Here is an 18,334-nt window from a genome sequence, read left to right as displayed (position 1 = left end):
CCCCCACTGATTTCTTCATTTAGCCCTATTGGGTGAACCGCAAGGAGCAATGGCAGCCACCAAGCCGCCGGAGGCCACGTGCGTACGCCACGTCATGCCGATCCAGGCCTGGTCTAAGATACCAGGCCTGAGTAAAACGGCGCAGCCCGCACCGCAACAGCGTCGTGGCTCTGAGCAACAACACGTATAGTATACACACCCTCCCCACCTACCTAATACGACCGGCCAATCTTCCGACAGCGCGATGGGCTGGCACGGGAGAGGCCGGTCCCTCCCACCTTACCCTATTTAACCCTCATCCTATTCCCACTCCCACGTACCCTAGCCCAATCCTGTCCTCTTGAAGCCACTTCCCCTCCCAAAAGCTCCTATGGAGAGACTAGACTGCGTCTGCTCTCCACGGGGACCTCCATTTTGCTCACGTTTACTCCATTGTCCAACTGTTGTTGAAATACGGTTTCCATGGTTACCCTTGTAGGGACACACTAGAGTGTAGAGTAGAAACACAGAATAGAAGTCATGGAGTGTTCCAAGGGAAGATTTCTGTTTAGTTGTGAGATTAGAAAAATCACTCATGTCATCAAAGGGACTGCCAGCCAGTTAACCTGTATTTAGTATGCCATCGCAGGATGTTGACTTTCCAGGGCAGTATGGCGGTACTTGTGCATCCGTATCACGTATTGGCCTCATCCCGTTTTCTTGATCTGTTGCAACAAATAGATCATGTGACAGCAATGTTTTGCGACCAACGGGTCACGTGGTGTGCTCATTTCGAAAGTAATGTTTAGACATGGTTACCTGAAAAACACTTGTGGTGCTTCAGAATATTTGGTGGCTTTGGGCACCAACAGCTGTCATTTGTGGGGATTTTAACTTTCCCACATCAGACATTTACAATTGGAAGAGACAGAAAAATATACAAACCGGAAGAACGGGTGAAGAGAAAAACAAAAACCATACAAAGGTAGGAAAGAAGAACCTGCAAGAGTGAGATAAAGGGGAAAGGGTATCTGGTAGTGGCATGAGGTGGATTTAGGAATGCACAGCCTTTGTATTATATGCACAAACGTTCAATTGCACTGGCTGTGGGCTTCTGAGCATAGTCTAGGGCACAGGCACTCATTCTTTTACAAGCACTACAGAAAGCACTATGATTACGTAAGTCATCATTTTAAAACAGTATTACATACAGTATAAGATAGGCTTCCACAAAATTATTTAGTGTACAAAATAAGACAAGTGCTTTCAAAGTATATTTATTAGTACTAGGTAATCAGACAGTATCCAGTGCAAGCATTTTTATGTGTCAGGTAAAAAGACAAATTACACAAGTCAAGATCCTTTTGTCACCTTTGAATAAGAATAAGAGCTTTATTGATATCTTGACGGTCGGGCTGACCGTCATCCACGACGGAGGTTTCAGTCCAAACCAGATTTATGTTGGACAAAAGAACCACAGCAAGCCTTGATGGCAGTATTACCGTCGACCTGCAGTTATCCTCAGTTGATGGAGCACAATCATCTGCTTTCAGACAATACTCCATCAACGTTGGCAGTGTTGGAAATGGCCCTTTCAACAGGAATACAGGAACATCCCCACGCTCTTTGCCTCCCTCTTATTTTTTCTGACTTTGTTTTTGTTGGCTTTAGAATTATGTGCACTTTACCACTGCTAACCAGTACTAATGTGCACACGCTCTGTACTCTAAACTTGGTAATATTGGCTTACCCGCAATTGGCATTTTTAATTTATTTGTACATTTTCAGAAAAGTGCCTTATGGGTGTCCAGGGCCTGTAAATGAAATGCTACTAGTGGGCCTGCAGCACTGACTGTGCCAACCGCTACAGTCGCCAATCAAATATGTCTCAGACCTGCCACTGCAGAGACTCTGGGTGCAGTCTTAAACTGCCATTTCTGTTTGGAAAGTGCACCCACTTGCCAGGCCCAAACCTTATTTATTACATATAAGTCACCCCTAATGTAGGCCCTGGTTAGTTCTAAGGGCAGGGTGCAGTGTATTTAAAATGTTAGACATGTACTTTTAAGTTTCAAATGTCCAGATGGTGTAAAACTGCAAAAATTGTTTTTCACTACTGTGAGGTCTATTTCTGCCCCAGGTTAACATTGGGATTATCTTGAAACATCCCTTGAGTGTAACTTCCTGTTGGGAAAAGATAGAAGTTTGGAGTTTGGTGCTACTGGACTCACAATTCAAAATCACAACTTATGGTGAAGTTAGAGTTTAAATTGTAAGTCTGGAAAAACATTTTTAGAAAGTAGGCATTTTCTTAAATTAACCATTCTGTGCCTCTGCCTGTCTCTGAATACATGTCTGGGGTGGATGACAGCTGGACCTGGGGCTTTCCCCCTAGACAGCCTCACTCAAAGGGAACTTGAGTGTGGCATTTGCATTCTGATGGCCCTTCACCAGGCTGATGGTTCTTCCAGGGCTAGATGTGTGGGAGGAGCTGACACTTACACCTGCATAGGGATGTCCCTCTCCTGACACAGAGGGCTGCATAACCCCCTGTAGAGTGTCTGGAGCCAAGAAAGGAAGGGCAGGGACCTTGGGATCTTCAGAGGCGTCTTTGAAGTCTCCCCCACCAACTTCAAAGGCACATTTGGGTATAAGTGCTGGACCCCAAATCCCACCAAATCAGAACTCTACTGGAACCAAGGATGTTCTGCCAGGAAGAAGGACTGCTGTGAAACCAGGAGGGACTACCACTCTGTTAACTGCTTTGCTGTGTTGAGTACTGCTTGCTGTGTTCTATAGGAGGGATTACCACTTTTCTACTTGCCTTGCTATTTTGGCCTGCTGTCTGGTGCTTCTTGCCTGGAGCGAGAAAGACTAGACTTGTTCTCTATATCCTTGAACCCAAGATTCTCCAAGGACTTGTTGACTTGACTTGATTTCTGCAAAACTGATGCATCACCTCGAGTGCTGGAAAAATTCCAACGTATCACTCCTTCGATGCAGCAACTGTTTGATGACATCTGATTCACAGCCTGCACGGCCTGACATACTCTCTGCGTGGCTCAACAACAACGCATCAAATTCACTTTAGTGAAGCCTGACGATGATGCAGTGACCCGACTGCGTGGAAAATACAGACACATCGTCCCCTCGACATTGACACTTTGCTCCATGAAAGGTATTGGTTCAAAGGCCCTGCATGGATTCTGTGGCTGGCATACCCTCCAAAACGGTCAGCCTGGATTTTGGATTTGTGCCATTCCCTGGCAGCCTCAAGTAACCTTTTGACCGTTAGTGACTTCTAAGCACGGCTTTCACACTTAGGCCCACATTACAACCTTCCGCCCGCCAAGGTTTGACCGCCGAGCGGCCGCGTATGCAGCCGCAATCCCATCAACCGCATTACGACATCTCAGCTGGGCCGGTGGCTATGACGGCCGTAAGATAGGAGCCAGCTCCTAATGGAGCCGACGGTGTTGCGGGCGTGCGAGGGGTGCAGCTGCACCCGTCGCGCTCTTCACTGTCTGCTGTGCAGACAGTGAAAAGCGGGGTGGGGCTGTGCCTGGGGGCCCGTGCACTGCCCATGCCAAGTGCCTGGGCAGTGCAGGGGCGCACAGGGGCCCTGCGACTCCCCTTCCCGACAGCCTTTCCATGGCAGTCTCTACCGCCATGGACAGGCTGGCGGGAAGGGGAGTCGTAATCCCCTGGGCAGCGCTGCCCTGGTGGATTAAAACCGCCGGAACAACCATGGCGGGAAACCGCCGGTCCCAGCGGTGCGACCGCGGTGCTACCACTGCGGTCGTAATACGGCAGATTGTACCACCAGCCTGTTGGCGGTACAATCGCCAAAACAGCCCAGGCTGTCTTTGACCGTCAGGGTTGTAATGAGGATCTTAATTTTTAAAAATTCATATCTCGACTTCTACTCATTGGATGTTTGTCGTTTTAGTCTTGTTTTGCTCAGATAAATATTCTCTATATTTCTAAACTGATGTGGAATCTTTTTATGATGTCTTTCACTGTGTTACTTTAATTAAGTGTTGCACAAATACTTTACATATTGCCTCTTAAGTTAAGCCTCCCTCCTCTCCGCCAAGCTACCAGACGGTAAGCACAGGTTAATTTATGGTGTGTATCTGACTTACCCTGACTAGGATTGGGGTCCCTAATTGGAAAGGGTGCATACTTCTGCCAGCCACAGACCCAATTTCTAACAGGCAGCATACTGTACAACAAATTTCTATATGTGCGTTAGATTTGCAGGCTGACAGGGGTGTAATTATATCACGGAGCTGAGATGAATGGTTAAAGAAATCTCACCTGCACAGCACACTATAAAACACACCCTATTCTACCATGATCTTTTGCCTTTCTGATTTTGAAGCTGTAAGACATAGGGTTTTATCTGTTACCCAGGACCACATCTCTGTTATTTATTCCATTATCACCTGTTTTTTGTTAATATATAATTTTTTGTGGTTATCTGCTCCATGTCTGGAAGGAAGAACCCCAGGTTTACAGATGCCGAATTAAAAGTCATGGTGGATGAGATAATTAGGGTAGAGCCACAATTGTTTGGAGCTCTTGTTCAAAGTGGCGCTGTAACAGGGAAAAAGTAAATGTGGGAGTGAATTATCCACAAGAGTGAATGCTGAATCTAACAACAGGCACTCACAGGAGGAGAAAATCAGAAAGCGCTGGAATGATCTGCACAGGGGAGTATGCTCCCTAGCCTCTAAAGCCCACTGAGAGTCCCAGCAGAATGGTGGTTGTTCTTCCAGGACCATTACCTTTTGCCCTGGGAGGAGAAGGTGTATGGAAGCCCACGTAGTGAAGGCATTGCAGGAATCCCTGGTGGATTGGAGACTGGTATGTACAATTACTGTGTGTCATTTAGCCACTGAGTCTTCAGTATTATTATACTGCTAGATGTCAATGTTTAAATATCTTTTTAAATGCTTAAAGCATTTATTTTGCCCTAAATTAGATTTTTTTAAAAATCATATTTGTGAAAAGTATCATTATTTATAATCTATTATATCCATTCTTATATTCATTATTTCCTTCTCAGAATGTAATCTGTGCTCCCATATATAAGTTTCTTTTCATATCTGTCGTACCAAGGGCACAAGTCCTAAAAAGAAAAAGTGGGGGGACTAACAAAGTTAGTTCATTATGCAAGTAACATCACAACGAGTGACATCGCACGCGGCACCACAGGAAGTGACATCGCAGGAAGTGACATCATAATCAAGGACTTTACAGGAAGTGACATCACAAAAAGTGACATCAGATCTTTAGACCTTAGACAAATGTTTAGCAGGTCTATCAAGGGGTACATATGAGTGCACTACCAGTATACGTGCAAAGACTCCTGATTTGGGCAGAAGACTCACGCTTTTGTAAGCTACACATAAAACAATGTTCCCTTTATTCGGTGTGAAGCTTCCTTCACCCCAGGACCGAACAAACTAACTCCACCCCCAGCCTGTTCAACCAGCATATTTCCATGTAGGTGTGATTGCTTTATCTGCCTGAGCTCCCCAGTGGTGAAACCACTCTCCTATGCGAAGTATGCTTACTCATCCCTACCCACCACTTAATGTGTCTGTGATAGACATCTGCATTGATTTTAGGAGACTGAGGTTCATTTTTCACCAACAGCCTACTACCTAAAGTAAGGTAGAAAGACAGAAAGGAGAGCGAGAGATAGGAAAACAATGATGAAGGTGGAAAAGGGGGTGATAAAAGAACCTGCAGAATAAGCAAGTGTAGAGCACTGAACGAAAACAGTTAGGGCAACCTTGGCATTTAGCAACGGAACCCCAAGAAAAAGTTTGGGGCTCTGTTTTTTACATATTACATGTTGCCACCCAAAATGCCTCCTCCACATTTAGCAGCAGACATATTTCATGTTTTTATAGATGACAAAATTATATGTAAGCCATCCTCACAATCACCAGTGTATCCTGTCAGCTCACCCTGAAATCAGTACAACCAGAACACCCACACAAAGAATGGACCATACATTTCAAAGAAAAAAGTTAAACATTTAACAAAAAAATCAAAAAATCATACATTTCAAATTTCACATTAAAAAAAGTGTAAGCCACCTAGTGTCCAAAAATTAAAAGGAAATGGTGACAAAGGTAACTCACAAGAAAAAGTCACATGCAATTTCAGTGCCATCTAGCACTTTCAAGAAAATATTGGCCTTCAAAGGGAAATATTTCTAGTTTGCATAATAATACTACCTAATTGGGAAGAAGTAGAAACAGCAAGAGACACCACAAACTATGGCCAGTACTCTGTTCTGCTTAGTTGGTTGCAAAGTCTGATTTTTAAAATATCTAATGGGTGGTTAAGGCACCTTCTGCAGAGATCTTAGTGTTCTCACCAAATCTGAGGGAATATTATTGGTAAAATAATTATAGTGGTTAATGCATTTACAGGAATGATCTGTGTTTTCACTCAAATTAGCATAGTGGGTTAATGAATCTCCTGCAATGCACTTTATTTAAAATGCAAGTGTTAGTTTTTTTAATGTATATAGGTAAGTGGGTTACTGCTTTTAACACAGAGATCCTTTTGTTACTTGCAGCTGTATTGTACTTCTCTTAATATGGTACATTGAGCTATGAACAATATGTGACTCTTATACATTGCAACCTTTACTGCCCTATGTAACATATCCTGTAAATTGATGTACACTTTTATGATTTGTTCTCAATGTAATGTGTACCTGTTATGTGAGGTGCTCTGATACCCTGCATTGGGATGGATAGCGTTATATTAAAAATAGTGACATTTATATTATTATTTTGTGTAAATACTGGAACAGAGCAACATATCTGACATTCTTACAGTGCATGCATATCTCTCATATACAGAGACTGAACAAAGTCAAAATCCTTCCTCTCTTAAGTAAGTGTGAAGTATGTGTGCTTTTATTTCCCTTACATGGCATTTACATGTAGGTGTTAAGCTCCAAATAGCGCAGGGCAGGATACTCAGGAGGCCTGAAATAAGGAAACCCCCTCCTTGCCTGCACGTTGTTGGTCGATCGTATCAAAAAGCAGGCAATGTGCAGGCGATGCTTAATGTGTCCTGGTGTTTGAAAATTATACCGGGATGACTTCAGCATATTTTAAAGTGGGGCCCAACTTCTTGTCAGGGAGGACGGTGTCCACCCACTAAAAATTGTGAGTAGACACCATTCACCCGTGTGCACCCCCGATTTATGCCCGGGTTGTACCCTGAAAAGAAGTAATCAATGTGTGTTGTTTTTAAGCAACTACTTTATACTGCATATAGTGCCATGTCGCCAGTATGGTTCTGGTCAATAACTTGAGCAGGTGTTTGTCAGAGCATATTATAATCTGCAAATGTATAGATGAAACAGTTTAAAAAAAATAACTTTATTAAATCATAAAGCGTCAGTTTAAATAATGTTTATGCATCTCATGGGATGCATCCAGCATACTCTAACACATCTAGACAAGAGTGACAGTCCTCTAAAATCTATGTCCGTACTTAACAAAGTGTTCATACAAAAAGCTGTTGTCACACATGTTCTTTTGCAAACATTTGTACTCTGTCCTACATGCGGTCTACAGGTTTTGAACTTTACTGCTGCATTCTCATATTGTCTGTAGCCTTTTCAAGTCATCATTAGCGTAATACCGATAGCAAATCAATATGCTGTACTGTCCTAAGAGGAAATGGAATGACAAAGGTAGATGTCTAAAAAACCTCAACATTCTAAAGCACGTGACTGCCACTTTTGTGTAATGACATACAAGTGTAACATCATATCAATAATTTGCATCTCACTTGATGATATTCATGTGATTTGTGTGTATTTATACCTCATCTCAGCCATATTACAGAAATGAATACGTAAGGCCTGATATAGTATGTTGTTAACTCTCCCTTAGGAACACAGAGGAGCACTTTAATATTACTGAAATAAGAGGGTACGCTTTGGATGCAGCATTTAAAGCCACAAAGCAGAGACAGAAATACTGTATAAGCAGTTCATATGTGTCGCTAATCATTATTGTTGTTGTTGACCGTGCAGGACAATCAGTCAAGGCTGAAGCCCAGGAAACAGCACCAAATACCCCAACCACCACTCTTACTGCTGCAGAAGCCTTCAGTGGAGACACAGCTCTAGCTGGTCTGGATCCTGATGAGGAGCAGCCTGGCCCATCAAGGGTGTCTCATCAAGCTGCTAGGGTGAGCCTCACTGAACCTAATATACCAATTACTACTAAGGTAGTGCCTGCCCCTCCTACTCAGCCCGTAGTTGTTACAGATTCATGTGTCCTGTGGCCCAACATCTAACACTACCTCTGTAGTGTGCAGCCCAGTCCTGTCTTATTTATTGCCATCACCAACAACATCTGCAGTTGAGCCAGGACTCACTGATATGGTGTACACTGTTCAAAGGCCATATGGGAGTGGAGGTAGGGTAGGGCATACCTGGGACAGCATCACTAAAGCAGCCTCCAGACACAAAGACCAAATGAGCAAAGTCATAGGGCTCCTCAAAGAAAACAATCAGATCCTGGGGAAGTAAAACCATTTGCAGAGGAACCACAATTACCTCACATATTGGAAGACGTCTATTGTGCTCCCTTTCTGGTTGGTGCAGGATGTGTTTAAAGACATTTGTAGAGCTATTAGGTAGTCATCTCACCCTTTCAGTGGACCTTCAACATCAGCCAACACTTTACCAGGCTCATCTAAAGTAAAAGAGGCCCTGAGACCCCGGGTAACCTTTTATCACCTTGGGCTCTGTAACTATGAATACCTCAGTCCCACCAAGAGGGGTCATTCAGCAGGATTATTGAGAGAAGATTTTATTAAGACCACCACCAAGAGGCGCAGTACCTAATTTCCTTCCGTGAGGTGCTACCATTCACTTTTGGTATATTGTTTTATACATTTTTGCCTTGGGATGAGCATGCATACTTTGAACATGAACTTCAAATAACTATGCTTTTACCCTCATATTTCAAGTCCATCATAATTTTAATTCTGTGTCAGTAATTTAATTTGTCAATTCATTATTTTTGTGTTTTTATGGAAATTTCAATACTCAGTGTTATTCATATTCTTTAACTTAATTAACAATTATTGGTCAATACATAGAAATTATACTTTTGTGTTTTTTGCTGACTTGGCAATCACATGTTGAAGTAACAGTTTTTTTGTGATAAGTGTTAATAAGTAATCTACACATTAACACTGTAAGCCAACACACATATTGTGTTATTCAATTCATTATGTTAACAGAAAATGTAACCTATTCCTCCTTTTAGTCTTCTGTTGCAGGTAACATATAAAAATGCCAAAGTGTATGACATTTTGCTTCAATAATATTTCAAACACTTATTTGTGCACTTAATAATTCCACCATCACATTTATTCTTCATCCCAAAATGTTCCTTTTCAGTATTGGGGGTTATCCTCACAATACATTTTAAAGATTCACTGATATTGAGCTGAATTGTATATTTATTATGTGTAGCAAGCACATAATCTCATGTTCATTATTTTAGATAACACATAATTGTTCAAAAAGATTTTATGTACATACCATGCACATAATCTTACGTATGTACATACACAGACATTAGTGCCAGCTATAATGACAATATACCTTGCAATTCTTCCACCAGTCAGGAAACAGAATAAAATGTACCACAACAGGACACACGTTTATATTCTACACCTCTACATCACAAGTCATGTAACATACCCAATCCAAGGTTCACCACTGATTTGTTTGTGCTACTGAAGATGACAGTGTGGTGTGACCTATAACAAAAATGTGCATGATCCATTTAAATATTTATTTTTACACTTACAAATAAAAGTTTACAAATAACAGGACATTAATTTTCAAAACTACACTGTCGCCTTATCATCTGACACACATGAAAGCTACATCTTGCTAATACAAGATAAGTACTCTTCTAGGAAACATACATACTCAAACACAAAGACAGCACCATGTATAACCACCTTCAGTGTACATGTTATAAACCTCACACTTTAAGGTTTTCCTATAATTGTCTTTCGCGTATATGGAAGTAATAATTTAGTTACATTTACTACTACTTACCCTGATAAGAAGTTGCTGTCTATTACATCTTGTCTCATCATTCCCTTCTTCCTCACCACTGTCATCTTAATTTTTCAATCCATAAACATGAGCCTGGGCCTCCTCGTTGTAGTCATCATCTGGGATGAAAGGGATGTTTTGCCACAGTGCAATGTGTTACAGCACAAACCATAACTTTAATGATTGGCACACCTTACCGGGTGAGTAGAGGAGGGCTCCACCAGACTTAACCAGACAACAAAACCTTGCTTTCAGGAGCCCAAAAGAACAGTCCATAGGCCTCCTTTTTCTACTATATGGCAGGGAGGAGTTGCTCAGGCTGGTGGGGGCTGCAGTATTCCAGAAACATATTTAATTTGTTTTGAAGATCTCTTCCTGTTTTGTCCATTATGACCAGAGGCAAGCTATATGGATACCATCCATTTTTTAACTGAGACCCTTTGCTTCAGCCAATACTACAGGTAAATCTGCAATGAATACAAAGAAGAGCAAGAGAGTCAATACACACTCCTGATGTAGGGATGCACTTTCAGGAGGCGGCGGCTGTTGTGAGGGCAGGAGCCATTTAAAACCATTCCAGCGCTCCCGCCTCGCGGGATGCGCTCTCAGGAGACGGTGGCTGTTGTGAGGGCAGGAGCCCTTTAAACCCATTTCCAGCGCTCCCGCCCCGCGGGATGCGCTTTCAGGAGGCGGCGGCTGTTGTGAGGGCAGGAACCCTTTAAAACCATTCCAGCACTCCCGCCTCGCGGGACGCGCTTTCAGGAGGCGGCAGCTGTTGTGAGGGCAGGGACCCTTTAAAACCATTCCAGCGCTCCCGCCTCGTGGATGTGCTTTCAGGAGGCAGCGGCTGTTGTGAGGGCAGGAGCCCTTTAAACCCATTTTCAGCGCTCCCACCTCGGGGACGCGCTTTTAGGAGGCGGCGGCTGTTGTGAGGGGAGAAGCCCTTTAAACCCGTTTCCAGCGCTCCCGCCTCTCGGGATGCTCTTTCAGGAGGCGGCGGCTGTTGTGAGGGCTGGAGCCCTTTAAACCCATTTCCAGCGCTCCCACCTCGCGGGACGCGCTTTCAGGAGACGGCGGCTGTTGTGAGGACAGGAGCACTTTAAAACCATTCCAGCGCTCCCGTCTCGCGGGACGCGCTTTCAGGAGGCGGCGGCTGTTCCCGTTTGGTGGTAAATTCTCTTGGAAGTTGTTAAAGGTGCTGTGGGAGATCGTCATCTAAAATGGGGAAGAGAAAGATTAACTTGCAAAAGGGGGAAGGTGGGCCCAGCTCTATTCAGTCCTCTATTACCAGCTATTTATCTTCTGTAATGGGGGCCATTGAATCTGAACTAGAGCAAGTAGAAGAAAGGATTGGGGCTGTTCAAAACACTGTTCAGCAGCCCCCTTTGGAACCTATTGTCCACATAACTACTAATTCAAAGGATGGGTTACCTCCATTGGCTTCGCCTATCAACATAACACAATCTGCTCAATGTAATATGCCCCCTCCAGTTTTACCCAAACTTCCAGTCCAAAGTGTTAACTCGTCCCTGGAACGCTCCCCGGCATTTTCTCCACCATCGAAGAAGAGGAGGGGGGGGTAAAAAGTCCAGGAATACCTAAAAGACGTTAAGCTTAAAAAATCATTCACATATTTTACTGCCACTTAGTCCTAATGAATCACTTGTTTTGGTTTCAATGAACGATCATCCTAAAAGAAATGATGCTAATAGCGACCCTTTTGATGTAATAGACTCCATACTTAAATCTTTTTGCGCTACTCTAGAGGAAAAACTTACTATCATGATAACCAAAAAACTAGATTGTTTTTGAGATAGCATTCTTAGTACCCTTACTCAGTTACCAAATTCAGAAGTACTGAGCAAGGAAATGGTACCGAGCTGGGTTGTGGCAGCAAAGGCAAACCAATTACCCATATTGACACCTTATGATGCCGGTATACCTATGACCAGACCTTTGGCTATACCCGGCCTAGGTAATGCTGCGACTAGTTTGCCACAAGCAACTCCTTAAGAAGCCACATTCCCTGGCCCAAATTGTCCATCACCAAATAACTTTACAAATCAAGCAGATGTATTGCATCTTCCTCCGGATTGTATTCCATATGTTTTGGTGTTATTAAATGTACCTCCCCTAGACAGTAACAAAAAAGAAGACACCCAAGCTTTGATTAGGAAGTCTGCCCACTGGCTGAAATCTAAATTTAAGGCCAAATATCATCCGAATAATAAAATCCTTATGGCACGTAGAGTGAGGCAGGTGGACCATCGAAGAAATAGGGACAATGGAGACTGTGTCGTAATTAATTTTGCTAACCTGTGCTCAGTTGATCATCTCTTGGCAAATTTAGATTGTTCTTATTCCCCAGATAAGGGGATACAAATCCACTTGTTATGCCATTTTTATGAACATTCTCTTTTTTCCCACAGAACTAGCGCCGTCCCTAGCTCTTATAGCTTAGCCCCGTTTAGGCCATACGTGCTTGTAAATGTTCCCACCAGCAATTGTCCTCTGTCTTCTAATTTTCTTGACGAAAATGATTGACTTAAGGTTATTGACAGTCCGGGTCACAAAAACGTGTTGAAATTAATGACTGATGATGACTATGACAAACTTGTTCAGGGAGTTAGAGTGAGGATTCCGGACAGCTCCCATTTGAAAAATATTGATAGCTTGGTGCCTCACTCGGGATTAAAACCTTTATCCCTGATTAGCTGGAATATTGCGGGGCTCCGATCTAAAATAAATAATCCGGACTGGGTGAGTTTTATATCATCCTTTGACATAATCTGTCTACAGGTAACTTGGTCCCAAGATATGCTTTTTTTGGACGGGTATACAACTCTTTACCAGCCGGCAGAACTTCTACAATGGGAAGAGTACATGGAGGTCTTTTAATGTTCATATCATTACGTTTTCCATCATTGAAGGCTTCCTTAATTTGGTCCTCTCCTTATTTTATGATTGTTTTATTATCTTTTAGGGGGTGTAAAGGTATTTTGATCTTAAATTTTTATAATAATGTCCCACGCGGTATCTTTAAAGGAACATTAGAGAACGTTGTGGATTTCATTGATTCCTCTATTAAATTGCAGGGTGAAGATTTAGTAGTCTTATGGGTCAGCGATTTTAATACCTCCTTATGCTGTCAGGAAAATCTTGAATTGTGCGCTATTCCTACTTTAGGCAGAGAATCGTTAATTCATTTCACTTTAGACATTCTTTTAGTGAAGGATGGTGGAGTCTGTAGAATGATTAATTCTAGGCATTGTTGTTTGTATATTCCAGATAACAGCAAAGAGATAAGAGATTTACTTACTAATCTGACTAATGCAAGTGCTGATTTGAAAGAATTGAAAGAACCAGGTGTTTGGGAAAAGGTTGGTAAAGGGTTTGCTTCTGTGGGAAATTGTCTCAGCAACATTTGGAATCGGATTCTATTGAAAATACTGCAAGGGATATTAATTGTTGTGGTTTGTCTCTTGGGAATATGGGGATTGTGCAAATTGTGCAAAGAATTAAATTGAAAAAGTCAAAGAATAATTAGAGGAGGGAATAAAAGAAAAGGGAACAATTTTATGAAGAGATTGAATTAAGAGAAATTTAGCTGATGAGAAATTTATGGGTAATAGTTAGTTTGATGACATATTTAGTCATCAGAGGAGGGATTGCTAGTGCAGGTATTTTTATAAGAAATTATTAATGAAGTGTTTATGTATTTTGAGTAATAAATTCATGTAGAAAATAAAATAACGTAGAAAAATAATGCATGCATTTGAAAATGTGATCACGAAGAACAGCCACCAATGTTAACGAAGTGTACTAATCAATGATTAATACTTATGAAATATTGAATATATGTTAGACTAATGCAGTAATATGCCATATTGAGAGTTATGAAGTATTCTTTAGCTTTATTAATTGTAGGCCTTAACTTAGCGGGAGTCTTGGGCTATATTGACAGGCCTCATGGAAAAGCTGTATTTCTTAGCTCTTAATAAAAATGCTGACCAAGTGAATTAAAACTGTGAAATGTCTATTGTATTGTTTAAATGTGTTCATAACGGAAGCTTTTCATGAGAATCGACTGCTAGGAATTGATGTTTTCTCTAATGCAACATTTTATGTGTAATGTATGTGAGACTGACTTTCCCAGGACAAGAACAATGAAGATACTGACTAAAGTAGAAGCAGCAAAAATATTGTTACTTGACAAGCTGGATGATGAAGACATCGCAAGATGAACCAATCAACAATATCAGAACGGAGAAATATTAGAATTCATAGATTTAGTATAGTAGTTTTATTGGACAGAGTGTGAACATACGATTTACTGATCAAAAGGGAATTAGGGGATAGTTTAGGTGACTTTGATATAACAGCGCCACAGAGGAAGAAGGTTCAGAATTTTAGGAGAGAGACATTCATTCCGACATTCTGAGAGAAGCGAGATCATTCTGCCATTCCGACATTGGGCTCATATCCCCCTGACTATGAGCCTGATGCCTTGCTAATCGGCTGATGTCCTGAGGACGAAGACTGATTCTGCTTTGCTGACCCATACCGAGGATAGGTATACCCTGAAGTGTGATTATTATGCATATTTGCTTTTCCTTTCTAGGTACCAACTGTACTGTTTTGATAGTGCCATAGTTAGATATTTTTCCAAATTGGTGTTACTAAATTGTTTTGCATGAAACCCAACATGCTAATGCTAATCTGATGTTAGTTAAGGATCCTGACTTATGAGAGACTAGAGACTAATGCTTGATTGATTTCACTGCTGAATTTCATTTACTTCATTACGTTGACGCAGCTGACTTTGCAATTGATTTGCACTGTAACTTTAAAATGTGTTGTAGTTCAAGATTTGATTATATTGCATTTCTTCCGCCGCTTTGGACAACCAGTGTTGTTTTTATATGTGTTTTATTTGATTTTGAGATTAACCCCTACGGTGCCCAGGACGAGCTGGTCTCTACCTTATCTTGCAACTGACTCACTCTCTCTGCTAAGCTAGTTGTCAATTCTTTGGATGATACCACCTCTGCTTGGAGCTGGGTGATAGCGTTGACTAACTCGTCTAGCGTGGCCATGCTGAGAACATGCACAAGCGAGGAGGATAATAATTCGTGAGCTCACTATTCTGTCAGAGTCACCAGATCCTCGGGGTCTGTGCACGTTCCCAGCACGTCCACCACTGAACAGCTCCAAGACTCTGATAGATAAATCACAGAGACTGAGAGAGTTCAAGAGGGGAAGAGGGGATTAGGAAGGGAACAGCTGGGAAGGAGACCTGTAGTAAGAAAAAGGTTAGAACACACAATATGAAAATTATATCTCCTGAAATCAATACTAGACTATGATTCTAAGCCTAGTCATTCTGAAAACATGAACAATCTAAGAGTTAAGTTTAAAATGACTAAGTTTCAAGATGGCCGGATACCTGTAAGGGAATCAAGATGAATTAAATGAAAACTTTCTTATTCAAGTACTTTCCTTTACATGAGAATCAGAAAAAACATTCTGACTAACTTTTAAACCAGTCATATAAATCCTGTTTTGAGAATGTATACTAGGACCATACAATATTGCATCTAGAAACTCTGGCCTTCTGTGTACTCTTAAAATGTTTCAACACAAATTGCGCATATTGCAGATATATATATATATATATATATATATATGTATATATATATATATATAGTAAACACCATAAAAGGATTGTGCACCATGATTAACACAATATGGATTCAGGAAACAAATCACATAACTTGTCAACTCGAATATTACATAATAAACATCTTAGAATAGTGGCATACAATAAACAACATGAAATAAACTCGAGGAGAGAATCGTGCGTCTTGCCGATTCGAGTGTCACCATGTAAAATACCAAGAAATGGTAGCACGCAATGAATATCAAAGTCAAATCATCATTAATTGATTCACGCGTCTTGCCGATTCATAAAACACTATGTAAATGTCAAGAAATAACAGCTCACAATAAATAACAAGATCAAAGTACAATGAAACGAATCGCGCTTCTTTTGCCGATTCTTAAGCCACCACGTAAATGTCAAAAAATGGTAGCGCGCAATGAACAACAAAGTTAAATCCTCTTGAAACGAGTTGCGCGTCTTGCCAATTCATAAAACATCATGTAAATGTCAAGAAATAGTAGCGCGCAATGGACAACAATGTTTAAACACCATAAAACGAATCGCGCGTCTTGCCGATTCTTAAGCCACCATGCCAATGTCAAGAAATGGTAGCACGCAATGAATAACAAAGTCAAACCTTTATGAAACAAATTGCGCGTCTTGCCTATTTGTAAACTACCATATAAATGTCAAGAAATGGTAGCGCGCAAGTAATCTGTTACTCATTTAAGAATTAAACCAAGAATATGAAAATTCTCAATAACGGTGTCGGAACAGTCCAACCACCGTCTTACCGCCTGGAACAATGATCACCAATGAAGGATGAAGGGCAGAAGACTGGAAGATCCAAATAGGCCGCTGGGACAGGAGCTCAGGAAGAAGCTGTTGCTCTGCACCGGGACCTCTGAATAGTGAGCACTGGGAGTTGGGCTGGCTCTCTTTTATAGAGTCTTGACTCAGCCCAGAACCACACCCAGGCATGTTGCAGGGAAAGTCTCTGGAAGGCCCTGGAAAGGGGCCACACCCTAACACACTCTGAAAACCTGCAGCAATACATTGCAAAGGAACAGTATTTGTAAGCATATTAAAAATAAGTTTTCAGGATTGAACTCTGCAATGCAAAAGGTTAAACCACAACATATCAGCACAATGCATAAATTACATTGCTTTGAGAGTGCTGGGTTTTTGCATTTTTTTCACCAATAGAGTGCGTACTGCTCTGGTGTTGACAAAGGGCCGCTCCCTGGGGGGGCAAATGATTTTTAGGCCATTTCTGCCCCCGGCGGTAGATCGGCCTAATATTTTTAGGCTGCTCTGTCCCCCGGGGGCAGAAAACCACTAGACACCAGGGATCATTTTTGTTTTTTTTATGTTTGGGGAGCGAGCCCTCGGGCAAGGGTCGTTCCCAGGGGGCCAAAATATTTTTAGCCCATTTCTGCCTCCCCTGGGGGCAGATTGGCGTAATATAATTATTTCTGCCTCCCCAGGGGGGGGCAGAAACCACTAGACACCAGGGATTATTTATTTTATTCATACTTGCGCATAAGGGGAGCGGCCCCTTTGGCAAGGGCCACTCCCGGGGGGGGGGCAAAATATTTTTAGGCCTTTTCTGCCCCCCCTGGAGGCAGATCTTCCTAATACAATTAGAGGCAGAAACCTCTAGACACCAGGGATATATATATTTTTGTTAGTCCAATCTGCCCCCAAAGAGGGCAGACACCTCTAGACACCATGGATTGGTGTGTGTGTATGTGTGTGTTTTGTTTGGGGGGGCAGCCTTGGGCAAGGGTCACTCCCCATGGGGGCACATTACTGTTGGCCATAGCTTCCCCACTTGGGGGTTGATTGGCCTATTTTTGGAAGGCCCATCTGCCCCCAAGGGGTGCAGAAAGCCCACCAGAGACCAGGGAAGATTTGTTTTTTCAAAATAAGAGGTTGGGGGTATGGCCATAACTCCACCCCAAATAAATTGGGCCAAAGTTATTCTGCCCACCAGTGGGCAGATTGGGCAATTACCCCGATCCACACCCCAGGGGGACAGAAAGTCTACTCGATGCCAGGGAATGCAAAAAATAAAATAAAATAGTGGGGTGGTAGTTATCAACCAGTATGGGCCTGGTTTTGCCCCCACACGAACTGAAGGGGCTAACAGTCTTTCAGCTCTCCCCCGCACACTAAAACATCTTATCCCATGGCAAGCAAGAGGCCATTTGATTATTTTTGTTTTTTGTTTTACATTTGGACCATGAGAGCTTGGTAACTGTCAAAATTGCCCCACTTGGAATGGTGAGGGCTGCACTTTTTTTTTACTTTGGGACGCTGCCAGGTAAAAAAATCCACAAGACCTAGACACCTCTGAAAACTAAACATCTAGTTGATTCCAGGGTGGTGTGCTTCACATGCACCCCATACCATTTTCTTACCCACAATGCTCTGCAAACCTGCAACTTTGCTGGAAAGCACACATTTTTCCCACATTTTTGTGATGGAACCTTCCGGAATCTGCAGAAATCCACGAAATTCCTACTACCCTGCATTGTCTCATCTATACCAATAAAATT

This window comes from Pleurodeles waltl, chromosome 2_2, assembly GCF_031143425.1.
Source record: "Pleurodeles waltl isolate 20211129_DDA chromosome 2_2, aPleWal1.hap1.20221129, whole genome shotgun sequence".
NCBI classification, from domain to species: domain Eukaryota; kingdom Metazoa; phylum Chordata; class Amphibia; order Caudata; family Salamandridae; genus Pleurodeles; species Pleurodeles waltl.
This window is presented reverse-complemented; position numbering follows the sequence as displayed.